The sequence below is a fragment of the Balearica regulorum genome, chromosome W (genome assembly GCF_011004875.1).
Source record: "Balearica regulorum gibbericeps isolate bBalReg1 chromosome W, bBalReg1.pri, whole genome shotgun sequence".
NCBI lineage: Eukaryota > Metazoa > Chordata > Aves > Gruiformes > Gruidae > Balearica > Balearica regulorum.
This window is the reverse complement of record NC_046219.1, coordinates 7730875-7747785: the sequence shown is the minus strand read 5'-3', so window position 1 is coordinate 7747785 and position 16911 is coordinate 7730875. Positions and strand designations below refer to the sequence as shown.

At 41.1% G+C, this 16911-nt stretch overlaps 1 protein-coding gene across 17 annotated transcripts in view; it reads right to left on the bottom strand.

Annotated features, from left to right (window-relative positions):
- The window catches only part of LOC142599150 (erbin-like), a 157486-nt gene that overhangs the window by 99578 nt on the left and 40997 nt on the right, over nt 1-16911 (bottom strand). For 10 of the 17 annotated variants that reach the window (XM_075738855.1, XM_075738870.1, XM_075738864.1 and 7 more), the window contains exons 2-4: nt 10824-10868; nt 9193-9249; nt 6497-6599 (exon numbers count right to left, since the gene is read on the bottom strand). The gene's annotated coding sequence lies outside the window, so the exon portion shown is untranslated. Of the gene's footprint in view, nt 1-6496; nt 6600-9192; nt 9250-10823; nt 10869-16437; nt 16458-16911 lie in introns of those variants that run through there. The other 7 variants (XM_075738858.1, XM_075738866.1, XM_075738869.1 and 4 more) reach the window with 4 other exon arrangements.

Sequence of the window (16911 nt, the reverse complement as noted above, 5' to 3'; positions counted from 1 at the left end):
AAAAGAAGCACCAACAGCAGTCTCTTCAAACAGGAGTATAAACAAAAGAACATATGACTTGGAAACAACAAGGACTGGAAACACAGATTGATGTGAGTTGATGTGCTGATTTTGGCTGGGACAGAGTTAATTTTCAGGGATGTTTTAGTTATTGCTGAGTAGCGCTCACACAGCATCAAGGCCTTTTCTGTTTCTCACACCACCCCACCAGCGAGTAGGCTGGGGGTGCACAAGAAGTTGGGAGGGGATACAGCTGGGAAAAGCTGACCCCAACTGACCAAAGGGATATTCCATAACATATGACATCATGCTCAGCATATAAAGCTAGGGGAAAAAGAAGGAAGAGGGGGACATTCGGAGTGATGGCGTTTGTCTTCCCAAGTAACTGTTATGCGTGACGGAGCCCTGCTTTCCTGGAGATGGCTGAACACCTGCCCGTCAATGGGAAGTAGTGAATTAATTCCTTGATTTGCTTTGCTTGTGCGCACGGCTTTTGCTTTACCTATTAAACCGTCTTTATGTCAACCCATGAGTTTTCTCACTTTCACTCTTCTGATTCTCTCCCCCATCCTGCTGTGGAGGGAGTGAGGGAGTGGCAGCGTGGTGCTTAGTTGCCAGTGTGGATTAAATGACAACAGCTGATTACCAGAAGCCTGGCAGAGGAAGACACACCTATATCATACTAGCTGCAGCCATCAATAAGTTTGCTTTGTTATTTCAACTTTTGAGAATTACGTTTTGGTTTCCAGAATATGAAAAAGTTAACTAGATGGTTCATATAAATATAGAAATAAGATATTCTTTTTCATTAAAATCCCTCAAAAAGAGCATACATTACATGGATAAAACTGTTTGCCCCTTCTTTTTCAGTGGCTATTTTTTTTCATACCTACTCTTACTTCTCAGGTCTCAAAAGTTTCTGAAGCACCAGAACTCAAGGCCTAACCATGCAAAACACACATATTTAGTTTTCCTAATTTATTCCTTTATTCTGTAAGAGAGATCTTGAGGTTTTGGGGGAGACTGGGGAGGAAGGGTTTTTAAAAAGAACACATGCATCCACAACACTGGAAATATGGATCAATAAACACATGCCTGTACAACATCACAATGTTAGGTCATATCTCCAGTCAGTTATCACATCAGTTAAAGTACCTAAACTCACAGCTCATGTCCCAAGCCAAAATGGGGGGGGGCAGGGCTAAAGGGGTGGCTTCTGTGAGAAGCTGCTAGAAGCTTCCCCTGTGTCTGACAGAGCCAATGCCAGCCGGCTCCAAGACGGACCCGCCGCTGGCCAAGGCTGAGCCAATCAACAATGGTGAGATAACATATTTAAGAAGGGGGAAAAAACCTGTGCAATACCAAGAGCAATTGCAGCCAGAGGAGTGAGAAGAGAGAAACAACTCTGCAGACACCAAGACAAATGAAGAAGGAGGGGGAGGAGGTGCACCAGGCACTGGAGCAGAGATTTCCCTGCAGCCCCTGGAAAAGACCATGGTGAGGCAGGCTGTCCCCCTGCAGCCCATGGAGGTTGATGGTGGAGCAGATATCCACCTGTAGCCTGTGGAGGACCCCATGCCAGAGCAGGTGGAGGTACCTGAAGGAGGTTGTGATCCCATGGGAAGTCTGTGCTGGAGCAAGCTCCTGGCAGGACCTGTGGACCTGTGGAGAGAGGAGCCCACACCGGAGCAGGTTTGCTGGCAGGACTTGTGACCCCGTGGGGGATCCACGCTGGAGCAGTCTGCTGCTGAAGGTCTGCACCCCATGCGAGACCCATGCTGGAGCAGTTCGTGAAGAACTGTGACCCTGTGGGAAGGACTCATGTTGGAGAAGTTCGTGGAGGACTGTCTCCTGTGAGAGGGACCTCATGCTGGAGCAGGGGAAGAGTGTGAGGAGTCCTCCCCCTGAGGAGGAAGGAGTGGCAGAGACAATGTGTGATGAACTGACCGCAACCCCCATTCCCTGTCCCCCTGTGCCACTGGAGGGGAGTAGGTAGAGAATTCAGTAGTGAAGTTGAGCCCGGCAAGAAGGGAGGGGTGGGGGGAGGTGTTTTAAGATTCAATTTTATTTCTCATTGCTCTACTTTGTTTTGCTTGAGAATAAATTAGATGAATTTTCTAAGTTGAGTCTTTTTTTGCCCGTGACAGTAATTAATGAGTGATCTCTCCCTGTCCTTATCTTGATCCACGAGCCTTTTGTTGTATTTTCTCTCCCTTGTGCAGTTGAGAAGGGGGAGTGATAGAGCGGCTTTGGTGGTCACCTGGCCTCCAGCCAGTGTCAACCCACCACAAGGTGGAAGGGAACACAAAGTATGGCATTGTTTCCCTTCCCACAAAACAGGGAAGTCTAGCAAGCAGAAAAATTTTAGTTTCATAATATACCACAGCATCAGACCATCTGAAGGCACCAAATCAATGTAAGATTGCTTTGCAGATCTACAACACTGCGATGGCTTATTTTTCTCCATCACTAAACAAATCCAAATTTTTAAGAAGCAGATCTACTAAAGAACTCAGTGGAAGGGGGGAAAAATACCACAAACCAACCCCCCTTGTTCCCTAAACCATTAAAGCTTTGACACAAGTTTACCTCAGGTTCAGTGTTTGCAGCCAGAGGAAAAATTAGGGTCTTGATACAGTTGAGTTTTTTACTTCATGAAGAAGTAGGAAGGGAAAAACATCACTCTGTAATCAGAAGCTTTTCTTTGTAATCATTAAAGGCTCAAAAGTTTGAAGGCATAAGGGAGAAATAGCTGTGTTCTGTTTGTACTTAATCTACCACTCCAAAAAATTCAGTGTTAAAAAAATACCTAGTTGAAATAGATATGTCTGCTAATTATAAACTATCAGATTTCTGATCATATTTTTTTGCTCCATGAATCACTTTTAGCATTTATTTCACACCTCTTTCAAGCTTATTTGAGGATCACACCTAATCATTGGAAATGCTATAGTATACGTAGTAAACTCAAAAATACATAGGTAAACTACACAGATATGGGTAGTTTAGTGAAGTATAGTCTTCACCCATTCATATACATTAACTGTGACAGTAATTAGGTAGGAAACAAATTCCACAATAGCTACACAAAATGGGACAAAGAAAAATGTTACCTTATTTACCTGCCTATATCCTGAAGGTAATGATGACTATGTAGACAAGTTTTTCTCTAGGGATTCAATGGTGGTAAAGACTAATTATTCTGTAAAGTCTTATATTTGTGTGAAAAGTTAAGTGTTTTCTGATATAAGTATGTTGGTGTACATAAGTATGGTATAATGGTGGTGCTTAACCAGTATGATCAAAACCAGAGGGAGATAAGAGATCGCAACTGAAAGATGTTTTGCTATGAAACTGTATGCTATTTAATACAACCTATGTCAAAGCTTCATCTTATTTTTTCTGCTTTATATTTATATATTTAGATAGATAGATATCAGTTCATGTATTCTATTCCATTTGAGACAGTGAATGACTTAGAGCACTTTAAAGTTTCAGAAGTGATAAGCAAGGCCAAACTGATCAAGGGGTATTACGGCACTTCTTGTCCAAGAAGGCCAAATTATCAAATAAATAAAAAATTTTTTTTAAAAAAATCAACTCTTCAATTTTGAAATTGAGGGTTCTCTACTTCCAGATACATGTTTCCCCCTCCTCAATTGATCAAACAGCAGACAAAGCATCTACCACCAGCCTCTGATTTAATATAGCTATCAGCCCTCCTCTGTCACAAGCAGTGGTTGACACTTGCTAAAAAACAGTGAAGTAACAACTGGAGAATACCATGTAATTAATACAATATTCAGACAAAATTATTTGAGAACCTAGGGCAAAGCAAGTACTATAATTCTATCAGATCTACACTGTAACAACAGTGAACTGTATCTATAAGTGTTGAAACATCTTCACTGAATAAAATAAAAATCACTGGAAGCAGAAAAGCAAAGCATCAGTTTGAAAGACCATGATCAATGAAAGAAAGCAAGATCAACAGCAAGCTTGGATACACACTAAATATTAATCCAGAAGAGAGAGCATCATCCAGTAAAACATCACTCTTTCCTGGAACTCTTCAATGATTTCCTGCACACTCCCATCATCCAAGTACCTGGCAGCCCAACAGCACCCACAGATCTGCTGGAACCCTGCAGGACATTTTTGTTCAACCACATATCTAGCTATGTTTTGATGAGCATTAAAAAAACCAACAAACAAACCCCCACCAAAATCCCCACACACTCCCCAAGTATCACATTTCTTTGAAAATTCTGAACTCATGCTTGTTACAAGTAGAATCTAAATTCACAGTAATTTTGTTCCTAATCTCTGTTAATTTGCTCTAAATGTAATAGTTTCACTGTACCATTAGTCCCTTAAATTTCCTGTCTGATGCTAACAGGATGGGACCCGCTCATGCTCTAAGGTGGTGAAAGCACTTTCAAAAGGGCATTTACCAGTTATATCAGCAGCAGAGCTGAAAATGAAACCAGCTATCAGATGTTTATACAGAAAGGAAAGAACAATTAGGCACAAAAATATCTGGTCGTGGTCTTTTTAGCCCACTCCACTATCTATAAACAAGTTCAGAATTATGAAGCTAAGTATGTGTAAACACAGGAAAGGCAAAGATGGGGAGGGAGGGCGGCAGCAGCATGTAACCTAGCATGCAACCTAACAAACACAAAGAGGTTTATTTGGCCAACTGACAGAAGCCCCAACATACTCCTGTTGAAACAGAGAATTATGAAGAAAAGTGTTGTTTATTAAGAATCTTATTTAATCCACTAAAACCCCAAACAATATAACTGATTACTACTTCTACATTAAAAAATTAGTAAGAAATTAAGCTTCCTGTAATGGAAATAAAAAAAAAAAGACCCAGTCTGTCTTTAGAGATTGTGGGAAAACAGAAGATTGGTGAGGAGGATTGTAAACACACTCAAATGACTTGCAGCTGGGGTGTAGAAAAACACATATATCATACCAATCATTGTTTAGTCTTGTGTGCTTAGTCTTGTGTGCTTGACAAGTAGAACATCTATGTTTAGATAACATAGGCCTGTGATAGACTCAGAGGCACCCTATCGAACATGCTTGAGATTCCTGCACTGCTGCAGGAAAGATCAAAGCACAGGGGTAAACTACGCCTGTATGAATCCCTAATATACAGGCAAAACCAGCTGGTTCAGCAATTCTCTAGCATGAAATGAGCTCCATGGTGCCTGTGTCCACGCTTGTGTGCCTCTGCCCAAGTGTTGCTTCGGGGATCCCCCGGTTCTTGAGGTAATGAAAATAAATTTTCTCTTTGCATTTCATCCATGGTTTTGTGGTTGTTCCTGCATCCTGCCTGTGCTGGTTCACGCAGAAGTGTTAAAGGTTGCTAAAGCAGCAACACACACCACAGAATGTACCCAGATACAGGCTATTTGGTTTGCTGTTAAAAGAGGCTATATTGGAAAAACTCCTAGTACAATTTAAATGAACCTCTTCAAGCTAACAACAGCACTAGTCCTCGTGAATTTGGGGAAACTGTAAGCATCTTAGTACTTTAAGGAACACAAAATATCCTCGGCTCTTACAGGAAAGAAAGAACACAGTTCTTACAAATTCTTCACAAATATCTTGTTCTCTTTAGGAGAGGAAAGCATGACTCAGACCTGATGGCCCCTGACAAGGAGCTAAAACATGAAAAGAGCGTGTACTTTGAAGAGACTGCCTCTTTGTAAGTGGCATTGGCATTCTCTAGTTGTGGTGTCAAAATCTCATTTGGTGACAATGCCAAGTTAAGGAATTTTCACCTCCTCCCTCCCATCCAATATTTCTTTCTGTCTCTTCTAGAGAAAAAAAAATATTTTGCAAAATTGGATTGGTTATGTCATTCATTTCACTGAATGAGACTGACAAACACTCAGGTCAGTACAAAACAATGAACCACAGTGCTGCACTCTGGGGGAGAGAACAAGCAGTAGGAAATAAAAGTAGGTTTTTTGAACCATTTCACTATTTTAATGTGAAGCTATAGTCTGAGTCTCCCTGCTCCTGATATGAAAATAATGCTCAACTGCATCCATGCCTGCATGTCCTCACATAGGCAGGGAACATCAAAAACTACAATGTACTTGCACACATACAGCATTCAGAGCAAATGAAATAAAAGACATTACTCATGAAACAACAATGGGGAATGGTAACAACAGGAGGAGGAACATGTTAGTAAATACAGTAAATAATTATTAAATGCAAAAATATGAAGGATGCTTACTACATTTTTTGAGAAAATAAAGGGAACAGAGAGGGCAAAGATCAGTTTTGCTTTTACTGATTCAACAGCCAGTAAGACACAAGCAAAACCAGTGATACTCCTAGCTTGCTGAAATACAAAAGCTGCTAACAAAACTCAAAGCTTCTCTTGGAGTTAACTACTTTCCGAGTTAACTACTTTCCAAGTTCTTAATGTCTCTATATATATATATTTAAAAATCAAACATCCACCCACCTCCAAGGGCCAGGGCACCAAGATAATTTCAGGTAACTCCCAGAAGATCAATGCCAGGTATGAATTCTGGAGACTGTTGATGAAATCATCTGCTGCTTGTATTCTATGAAGTAAATTCTAATCAGATTTCTATTTACTATTTCTATTTGTTTTGGTTTAAAATATTCAGAAATCCTTCATACAATTAAGATCTGAAGTTCTTGATCAAACTATTTTATAAAACCTCTTTACTTATTTATAATGGTGTTGATAGTATCAATAACATTTTCTTGGTTCAACAACAGAATTCTCATGCTTTATTGAAACTAGAGACTATCTAACCAGATATTTGTTGCAACAGTTATTTTCCAGCTTAAAATTTTATCTAAACTGACTATGCTAAAACAAACCTGAAGAGTTATTATGACAAGTAAAACCCACCATAAGTATATGAAAAGAAATCTTTGGAATATTTATTTGTATTCATTTCCATAACTGTAAAAAAGCAGCAATACAACAAAGCAGTCAGTACTTGGCCTTATCATGCCAAAAGCTTAACAATGACAGAAACAAATTGATTTTGTTAAAAGAGAAGTATTATTTTTAAACTGAGAAAAGCAGCAAAAAACCTCTTGGCAAATACCTGCACAATAAGATATCCTACATAGCCTTTAACTGAAATGCAGTAATATTCAATAGTCTGTTATATTCCTAGACTAAGGCATCAGTAAGGCACAGGTATACAGGAGTACAGATCTGTAATTTAAGGCAAGATCCATTACAGAAACACCTTTAACAAAAAAGAGGACAAGGAAAATTATACATTGTTTACTATTAAAAATGAATTAGAATATGTTGATACCTAATTTATATTGAATTTTTATATTAACACTATGTAATAAACTCCCTCCCCCCCATCACTACACAACTGCAGCCCAGATAGTTACAATTTAGTTCTCTCATATTTCCTTTTGCTCTGTTTTCAAGGCAGCTCTAGAAACTAACTTCCATCTGGACAGCCAAACTATTCAAGTGCCACTATAACATTTCATCTGAAGAATGATCTCTAGTTGTATACCATTAATGCTGCTGAGATTAGTATTAGATCTGAGCTTCATTTCTGATGTTCAACTTGACTGCATATTCTTTGGGTAAGTATTTGTATTTGTAGCATTACTAAGAAAACATTAGGAGGAATAAATTGATTTTTAAAACCACTGAGTCTCACTTGTTTCTCCTCCCCAAATCAAAAAAAGATATATAAATTTAAGGATATCTACTATGGCAAAGAAAACAATGAAAATTAAATACACAGAGCAATCAGACTAAGAGATGGTAAGCCTCTAGAAGAGGTATAAAACCATATTAAACCACTTATACTTCTGGCTTAGTCCTTTGAGGAATTATGTCCGGATCTACTGTACGAGTAAGTGCTGTGTATCACAAACTGTCAACATCTATTAAAGCAGAAAGGAAGAGATACTATCTTAATTCCTTCAGTTATAACAACATAGTCAAAAGAGATGAACCAGCATAGGGGAAGGGAAGAGGCAATGATAGTCATTTGTCCATAGGAAGCCATAAACCTTATGGAGCAGTAAGCACAGCTGAGGCAGTGTGGCAACAGCACAGTTTCTTAGCTCAGTAGAAAATGCCAAAGCACACAAAGCCTACAGCCCTGCAAAATACACAAAAGGCTGGAAAAAAGCGAGTATGTGCACATGCTTCTATCTCCTTAAGTTACGTGCTGTGTGTAGCAATGCCAGATAAAATATGCAGAAGATTTTGTATGTTTGAAACCAGTATTTTATAGTAAATCTCAAAATTACGGTTACTGAAGTGTCAATATTTATTAGCATTTCCACAATCTGAGCAGCACTATTAATAAAGTTGGAGCAGATGGAAGCTGCTGTCATATGTTGTTGGGGTTTTTTTTGGTGGGGGGACCACACACACACACACCCCCCAACCAACTCCTACACAGAAATTCATACAGAAGTTCTGAAGACAAAATATTCTACTGGGCATTCTTTTTATTCATGAGAAATACTTGCCTCTAGAAATCCTTACAATATGAGGCGAAAGCAACTTCGTGCCATCTGCATTGGCATCATTTAATAAATAAAAAAGGATGATTCTGAACATGTGTTGCTTTTCCACAGAGCTTTGAACAGAAAATTTAACTTTATTATTTGGCTTCTTAATACGTTTGATATTCTTAAATATGCTCTCTAGCTAATTAATGTTAATACACCAATAAGAGAGAAATTACATGATACGATGTTCGCCTGGGCTTTAGATCAGCAAAGCAGAAAGAAGAACAGTAATAGACCCAACAGGCATTCAAAGCATTTTTTCCAAGCATCTTTTATCCAAGATTTTTAAAACATGCTTATACTGCTTTTTTAAATAATTTTTTTCTTAAGATAAAATGCTAAAGTTCCACAACTCAAAACATTTAATAATAGACATTAAGCTTTAAAACAGACACTTATTTTCCTGCAACTTAGTTTCCCATATATTCCCCTTTCTATATATGCACACAATTACATGTAAATACGTATCATTCACTTGGCTCTTCAACAGATATGAGAGATGATACAGAGTAAAATTCAAGTACTTTGGAGATGATTATTATAACATATGAATAAAGAAAAAGATTTATATTTTAATATATTATGCAGCTGGTTCAGAGGAAATAAAAATAATGTACTTACCACTGTGTTACTTTTTTCTCCCTGCTGCTTCTTCCCCGAGCTTTCAAAGTCAACATTCTGTTTAAGACAAAGGTACAAAAATTTTAGTCAACCCTATGCCTACTAGATAAGAATAAATTGATATTTTATTGTATTGGATATTTATTTTGCTTTCAGACTCACACTTCTGTAAGCAAAGAGTGATTGGCTAAATATTGCATTAAGCAGATGCTGACTCACTAACACGGATAGCCTGTTAACTTAGTATTGAGGAAGACAGATGTCATCTAGATACTAAAGTGAATAAGACTACCAATCATGAGAAAGAAAACCACAGGGAATAAGAAACTTTAGCAAAGATTTTGTGCACAATATTTAACTGTATACTGAATTTTCCAATAGAAACTTGTGAAACTTAATCAAACGAGTCCCAGGATGAGTCATTCATCTGAATGACCCTAAGATTTTCACACACAGCGTGCACTCCTGTCCTAAAATATGAATGAGATTTAAGTCCACTTGGACAACATTTAAGCGTAGGTTTCCAACATCCCAGATGAATAATCTATTACTTATATCCCATTAATTAGAACTATAAAGGTGGCATATTTCCTTCCATTTAAAACCTAAGGTATACTCTGAATATACCACCCGTATCAGGCAGACACTGTCATTTATGCCACAGCTTATGCACGAAATTGGATCCTAGAGCTGTTTCAGCTTATTAAAATACAGAAGGCTGTGGATACATGCTACAGCAGAAATCTAGGCACAGACAAAATTCAGACTGCAAATTTTACAGACTCTGAATGCTCATGGCACTCTAAATGCATGAATTTGTCTTGTGTCTGTGGCCTTTTATTGCTACTGGGTATTCTAAGAGAACACCACAGTTTGAGCTGCTAACAATCTGAGGCTTTATATTTGAATTTATCAAATTAAGCATAAAATATACTGGACTCAACTGTTAGAACCAATAACCACCTAGCAGTTCTCTAAAAAAATGTTAGAAAATAGGTATTAGGAAATTGATGAATCTTTTACATTTCCCATATTTCAGAAACACAATTTAATAGCATAATAGAGATTTTGAATTAAAAGAGTTAAAAAATAGCAACTGTTTGCTGTTAGTTTCTGCTATAATTGTATACTTAATTATAGATCTCGCTCTACCAGCCAAATCATTGTTAGGGTATGTAAATTACCGAGTTCTCTCTCCTTCCAGGGCAGAGGTGAGCAGTGCTAGTTGAGCAACATTGAAATCTATTTTTAGATATCATTTTCCCCACACACATGTACAGGCATAACTTTTCAATTAACAATTGCTATTATGAATCTTTTACTTCCTTCTACATTTATTTTGTTCCTCACTGCTTTTACAAAGTTGAATGAGGAGACATCACTGACCAGTTTGATTACAGATACAATTAGCAATCTGAGAACTTACTTGTGAAATTACTAAACGTTCACATCTACAAATGAAGATAATCTCTGCTGTGCTCTGAACATACAAAATGATACAAAAATATTAGGGTGTTATTGCTTGTTTGGGTGGGTTTAAAGAAAAAAAAAGTCAGATACTTTTTTATACCTTCAACTGTCAATTACTGTGCACATCAATTCACTGTCATAACAGTATATTATTAACTCACCCCATATGCCCATTATGAAGATCACTTCTTGAATGTCAGTGTTCTCTATAAACAATAACAAAAGAAGAAACCAGGAGAAATAATAAACTTCTGTATTCAAAACAGGAATTAGATAGTAGAGCAGGAACAGAGAGATGAATTTTTATAAATACACTGATTTGAAGTAGGGATATACTCTCAAGGCAAGTGTCCTATATTAAAAATTTTAAGGAAGTTGTGAAGAATTGAACAGGTGTCTTAGTGGAAGTTGAAATTTCCTGTTTGAACTGATATTAAATTCATACCTAACAGCAACAACTACTGATTGTGACTAATCATACACAACATCAGAGCAAAATGTATTTTTACTCTATTACACTTCACACAGGAATGTGCTATCTGCCACTGACGTATGCTCCATTTCTCTGTGACATTATCACATTACTCCTGAAAAAACTAATGCTGCTGCTTAATCTCATTGAGCCAATTTAAAAACACTAAGCCTTAGCTTGCTGTCAGATCTCTTCACTACCTGCCTGATAATCAATGATGAAGAGAATGGATTGTCACATTTTAACATATAATTTAAAGTAACCCAAACCCCTATTGCAAAGCTAATTTACATTCTGCAAATACTATTCTAGAAGCAATTTGTTTTATGGATGGAATGGAAGTATACAGTCTCCTTGGATTTTTACTATGTAATAAGATTACAATACTCTAACACACAAAAACAATCCAGGACCATGAGCCAAACTGTCCTGCATGACATCCTTGTCTCTAAATTGGAGAGACATGGATTTGATGGATGGACCACTCGGTGGATAAGGTCACACTCAAAGAGTTGTTGTCAATGGCTCAATGTCCAGTGGAGATCAGTGACGAGTGGCGTTCCTCAGGGGTCAGTACTGGGACCGGCACTGTTCAACATCTCTGTTGGTGACATGGGCAGTGGGATCAAGTGCACCCTCAGCAAGTTTGCCGACAACATCAAGCTGTGTGGTGTGGTCGACACGCTGGAGGGAAGGGATGCCATCCAGAGGGACCTTGAGAGGTGGGCCTGTGAGAACCTCACGAAGTTCAAAAAGGTCAAGTACAAGATCCTGCGCATGGGTCAGCACAATGCCACCACCCCCCCACACACACACACAGGCTGGGCAGAGAATGGATTAAGAGCAGCCCTGAGAAGGAGGACTTGGGGGTGTTAGTGGATGAGAAGCTCAACATGAGCTGGCAGTGTGCGCTTGCAGCCCAGAAAGCCAACCGTGTCCTGGGCTGCATCAAAAGAGGTGTGACCAGCAGGTCAAGGGAGGTGATCCTGCCCCTCTACTCTGCTCTGGTGAGACCCCACCTGGAGTACTGCATCCAGCTCTGGGGGCCCCAGTACAGGAGAGACATGGAGCTGTTGGAGAGAGTCCAGAGGAGGGCCACGAAGCTGATCAGAGGGCTGGAGCACCTTGTAAGGCCCTGATAACAAGTGAATGTCGCAAACATCCGTCTTGACCCGAGCAGGGATAAACTGATAACAAGGGAATGTTGAGGAAATGGCACAGACATCTGTCTCAGCCAAGGACAGAACCTGCGGAGGCAGGATACTGTCTTGTGAGCCCCTTCCCCTATTCCTGAAACATGTAGGCAAAAGACCATCTGTGTCCTGTGCGTGCATGCCCATGAAAGGCCATCACTCAGTCGACCCCGAAGTGGGGGGGGGGACGGGGACGGGGACGGACAGGACAACACGACAGTGAGACCCTCAAGACCCCCACAACCCACCAACTCATTTCTGGAACATTCCTCAACATATACTGCGCCTGCTCAGTGATGACAGACCCCCGCCTATGCGGAGCATTTGAGGTTATAAAAAGGGGAAACACAAGCTCTTGGTGCGTGCCCACCACCTGAGGACTAGCACTACGAGCAGAGAACATCGCTGGATCCAAGGGTGGTGATATCTTTTCTCTCTCTCTCTCTTTCTTTTCCTCTCTACCACTCTCTTTGTCTCTACATTTTCGGCACATCAAGATAATATTGTCGCAAGTTTTGCTAAGCCATTACCTTTCATGGTTCTGCTAAGTTTTAAGTATAGTTATAACTTTTGCCAAGCCTCTATCTTTTGTAGTTCTGCTGAGTTTTAAGTAAATTTGTGATTTGTCTGAACCTCTAGAATAACTGTCATTACTTCTGATTACTGCACAGAGAATTAAAAAGTTAACCTCACCCACCAAGTGCGACGGGACACACCTCTCCTATGAAGACAAGCTGAGAGAGCTGGGGTTGTGCAGCCTGAAGAAGATAAAAGCTCCAGAGACACCTTACTGCAGCCTTCCAGTACCTGCAGGGGGCCTACAAAAACTCTGGAGAGGGACTGTTTACAAGGGCATGTAGTGATAGGACACAGGGTAATGGGTTTAAACTAAAAGAAGATAAATTTAAATTAGATGTTAGGAAGAAATTCTTCACTGTTAGAGTGGTGAGGCACTGGAACAGGTTGCCCAGAGAGGTTGTGGAGGCCTCCTCCCTGGAAGTGTTCAAGGCCAGGTTGGATGAGGCTTTGGGCAATGTGGTCTAGTGGAGAGTGTCCCTGCCCATGGCATGGGGGTTGGAACTAGATGATCTTTAAGGTCCCTTCCAACCCAAACCATTCTATGATTTGTTCACAGATACGTGTAAGATAACACATTACTTGCTATATGTACACTGGTTATCAGTGTTTGTGTGTGGTTTGTCACGTCTGGGCGATGGATTAGTTATCGCTCTGCTGTGAGGTGTATTACTCTCTTATGGTATGATAAAATCTTGAGCTACCTGTCAGAAGCGATTAATACTTCACTTTTTACTTTTCATCCTCGGAGAGACAATATGTAAGAAACCTTCCTTCAACCACCCTGACATCTGCTGGAAAGGCAACACAGTCAGGCACACACAGTCTAGGAGGTTCCTGCAGAGCATTGATGACAACTTTTTGACTCAGGTGGTGGAGGAGGCCACGAGGAGAGGGGTGCTGCTGGACCTTGTACTAACAAAGAAGGATTATTTGGGGATGTGAAGGCTGCAGTGACCATGAGATGGTGGAGTTCAGGATCCTGCATGGAAGAAGCAGGGCAATAAGTAGGATTACAACCCTGGACTTCAGGAGAGCTAACTGTGGCCTCTTCAAAGACCTGCTTGGGACAATCCCATGGGTTAGGGCTCTAGAAGGTAAGGGAGCCCAAGAGAGCTGGTCAGTATTCAAGCACCACTTCCTCCAAGCTCAAGATCAGTGCATCCTGAAGAGTAGGAAATCAAGCAAAGGAGGCAGGAGACCTGCATGGATGAGTAAGGAGCTCCTGGAAAAATTCAAAGGGAAGAAGGAAGCTTACAATATGTAGAAAAAGGGACTGGCCACTTGGGAAGAATATAGGGATGTAGTCAGAGAATGCAGGGATGCAACAAGGAAGGCTAAGGCCCAGCTGGAATTAAATCAGACAAAGAACATCAAGGACAACAAGAAGGACTTCTTCAAGTACATCAGCAGCAAAAGGAAGACTAGGGAAAATGTGGGCCCGCTGCTGAATGAGGTGCGTGCCCTGGTGATGGAGGATACAGAGAAGGCAGAGTTACTGAATGCTGCCTTTGCTTCAGTCTTGACTGCTAAGGCCAGCCCTCAGGAGTCCCAGACCCTGGAGGTAAGGGAGAAAGTCTGGAGAAAGGAAGACCTTCCCTTGGTCGAGGAGGATAGGGTTAGAGAACATCTAGGCAAACTCAACATCCACAAATCCATGGGCCCTGATGGAATGCACCCATGAGTGCTGAGGGAGCTGGCAGATGTTATTGCTAGGTCGCTCTCCATCATCTTTCAAAAGTCATGGAGAACAGGAGAGGTGCCTGAGGGCTGGAGGAAAGCCAATGTCACTCCGGTCTTCAACAAGGGCAAGGAGGAGGACCCAGGAAACTACAGGCCAGTCAGCCTCACCTCCATCCCTGGAAAGGTGATGGAACAACTTATTCTGGGGGTTATCAATAAGCACGTAGAGGAGAAGAAGGTTATTGGGAGTGGTCAGCATGGATTCACCAAGGGGAAATCATGTCTGACCAATCTCATATTCTTCTATGATGGCATGACTGGCTGGATGGATGAAGGGAGAGCAGTGGATGTTGTCTACCTTGACTTCAGCAAGGCTTTTGACAGTGTCTCCCATAACATCGTCATAGGTAAGCTTAGGAAGTGTGGGTTAATTGAGTAGACAGTGAGGTGGGTTGAGAACTGGCTGAATGGCAGGGCCCAGAGGGTTGTGATAAGCAGTGCAGAGTCTAGTTGGAGGCCTGTATCTAGCAGCGTGCCCCAGGGGTCAGTACTGGGTCAGGTCTTATTCAAAATATTCATCAATGACCTGGATGAGGGGACAGAGTGTACCCTCAGCAGGTGAGGCCACATCTACAGTACTGTGTCCAGTTCTGGGCTCCCCAGTTCAAGAAAGACCAGGAACTACTGGAGAGAGTGCAGCAGAGGGCTACATAGATGATGAGGGGACTGGAGCATCTCTCATATGAGGAAAGGCTGAGAGAGCTGGGTCTGTTTAGCCTGGAGAAGAGAAGACTGAGAGGGGATCTCATCAATGCTTATAAATATCTAAAGGGTGGATGTCAAGAGGATGGGGTCAGACTCTTTTCAGTGGCGCCCAGTGACAGGACAAGGGGCAATGGGCACAAACTGGAACACAGGAAGTTCCATCTGAACATGAGGAAAAACTTCTTTATTTTGAGGGTGACCGAGCACTGGAACAGGTTGCCCAGAGAGGTTGTGGAGTCTCCTTCTCTGGAGATATATTCAAAACCTGCCTGGATGCGATCCTGTGCAACCTGCTCTAGGTGATCCTGCTTTAGTAGAGGGGGTTGGACTAGATGATCTCCAGAGGTCCCTTCCAATTCCTACCACTCTGTGATTCCTTCACCTTCACCTTCTTCTCTGGGGTGACTATAATAGCTACTGAGAATGTTGCATCCTTGGGATGTTCAGACCAGTATGCTTATATTGCTAAGTCTCCTGAATGTGGTTCAGGTCTTGTTTAAACAACTAAAGAATACCATCCAGAGATCAACCCTGGCAACAAGCACTGAGGCTGAACCAGAAAACCAACCCATACCGGTATCATTTGCCCCATACACAAGAAGAAATGGACACAAAAATCAACTCGTTTACTAAAGGATGATGAAACAGGGCCATCACAAAAAAAGGAGGATGTGAGAGAACCAGAGATAACCACCCGATCCCTATCCTCAAGTGAGCTGCAAGATACATGAAAAGATTTCAGTCATTGATTAGGCAAGCAGCTTGTCACCTGGTTACTCCGATGCTGGGATAGCAGAGCCAGTAGACTGGAATTAGAAGGTAGGAAAGCCAAGGAGTTAGGATGCCTGTCTAAAGAAGGAGGCATTGACTAGGCGACTTAAAAAAAAAAACAAAAAACAAAAAAACCCCCACAAGCCCTCAGCCTCTGGAGACAGCTCTTGTCAGGCATGAGGGAAAGGTATCCCTTCAAAGATGATGTTATATGTCACCCAGGCAAGTGGACCACCATGGAGGAAGGTATCCAGTACATGAGGGAATTATCCGTATGGGATATGATTTATTGTGATCCAGAAAACACACAGTTACCCGCAGATCCAGATGAAGTTCAATGTACCTGACCCACGTGGCAGAGGTCTGTACAGAACGCAACAGCAGCACATGCCAAATCATTGGTAGTAATGGCCTAGAAAGGCGAAGAGGCACCAACAGTGAATGAAGTAGTTGGCCAAATCCTGCAATATGAAGAAAATGTCTCTTCCTCTGTATGAACCTGTGTCTTGGCTGCAGGAAGACTGTCTGAAAAATTAAAAAAAAATCTGGTAGACAAACTGTCCCAGGAAGTCCAACAACTCAAAGAGGATATGCCCAATTCCCCACTTGTACGGACCAGTATCTCAGCTATCAAAAGGAAGCATTCCTCTGCTTAAGAAAGAGGATATAGAGGGTACATACCACAGGGCACACTGTGATTTTACCTGCATAACCACGGAGAGGACATGAAGTGAGAGGGAAATCCTACCTGAACCCTAGAGGCAGGAGTACAAGCTGCAAGGCAAAACA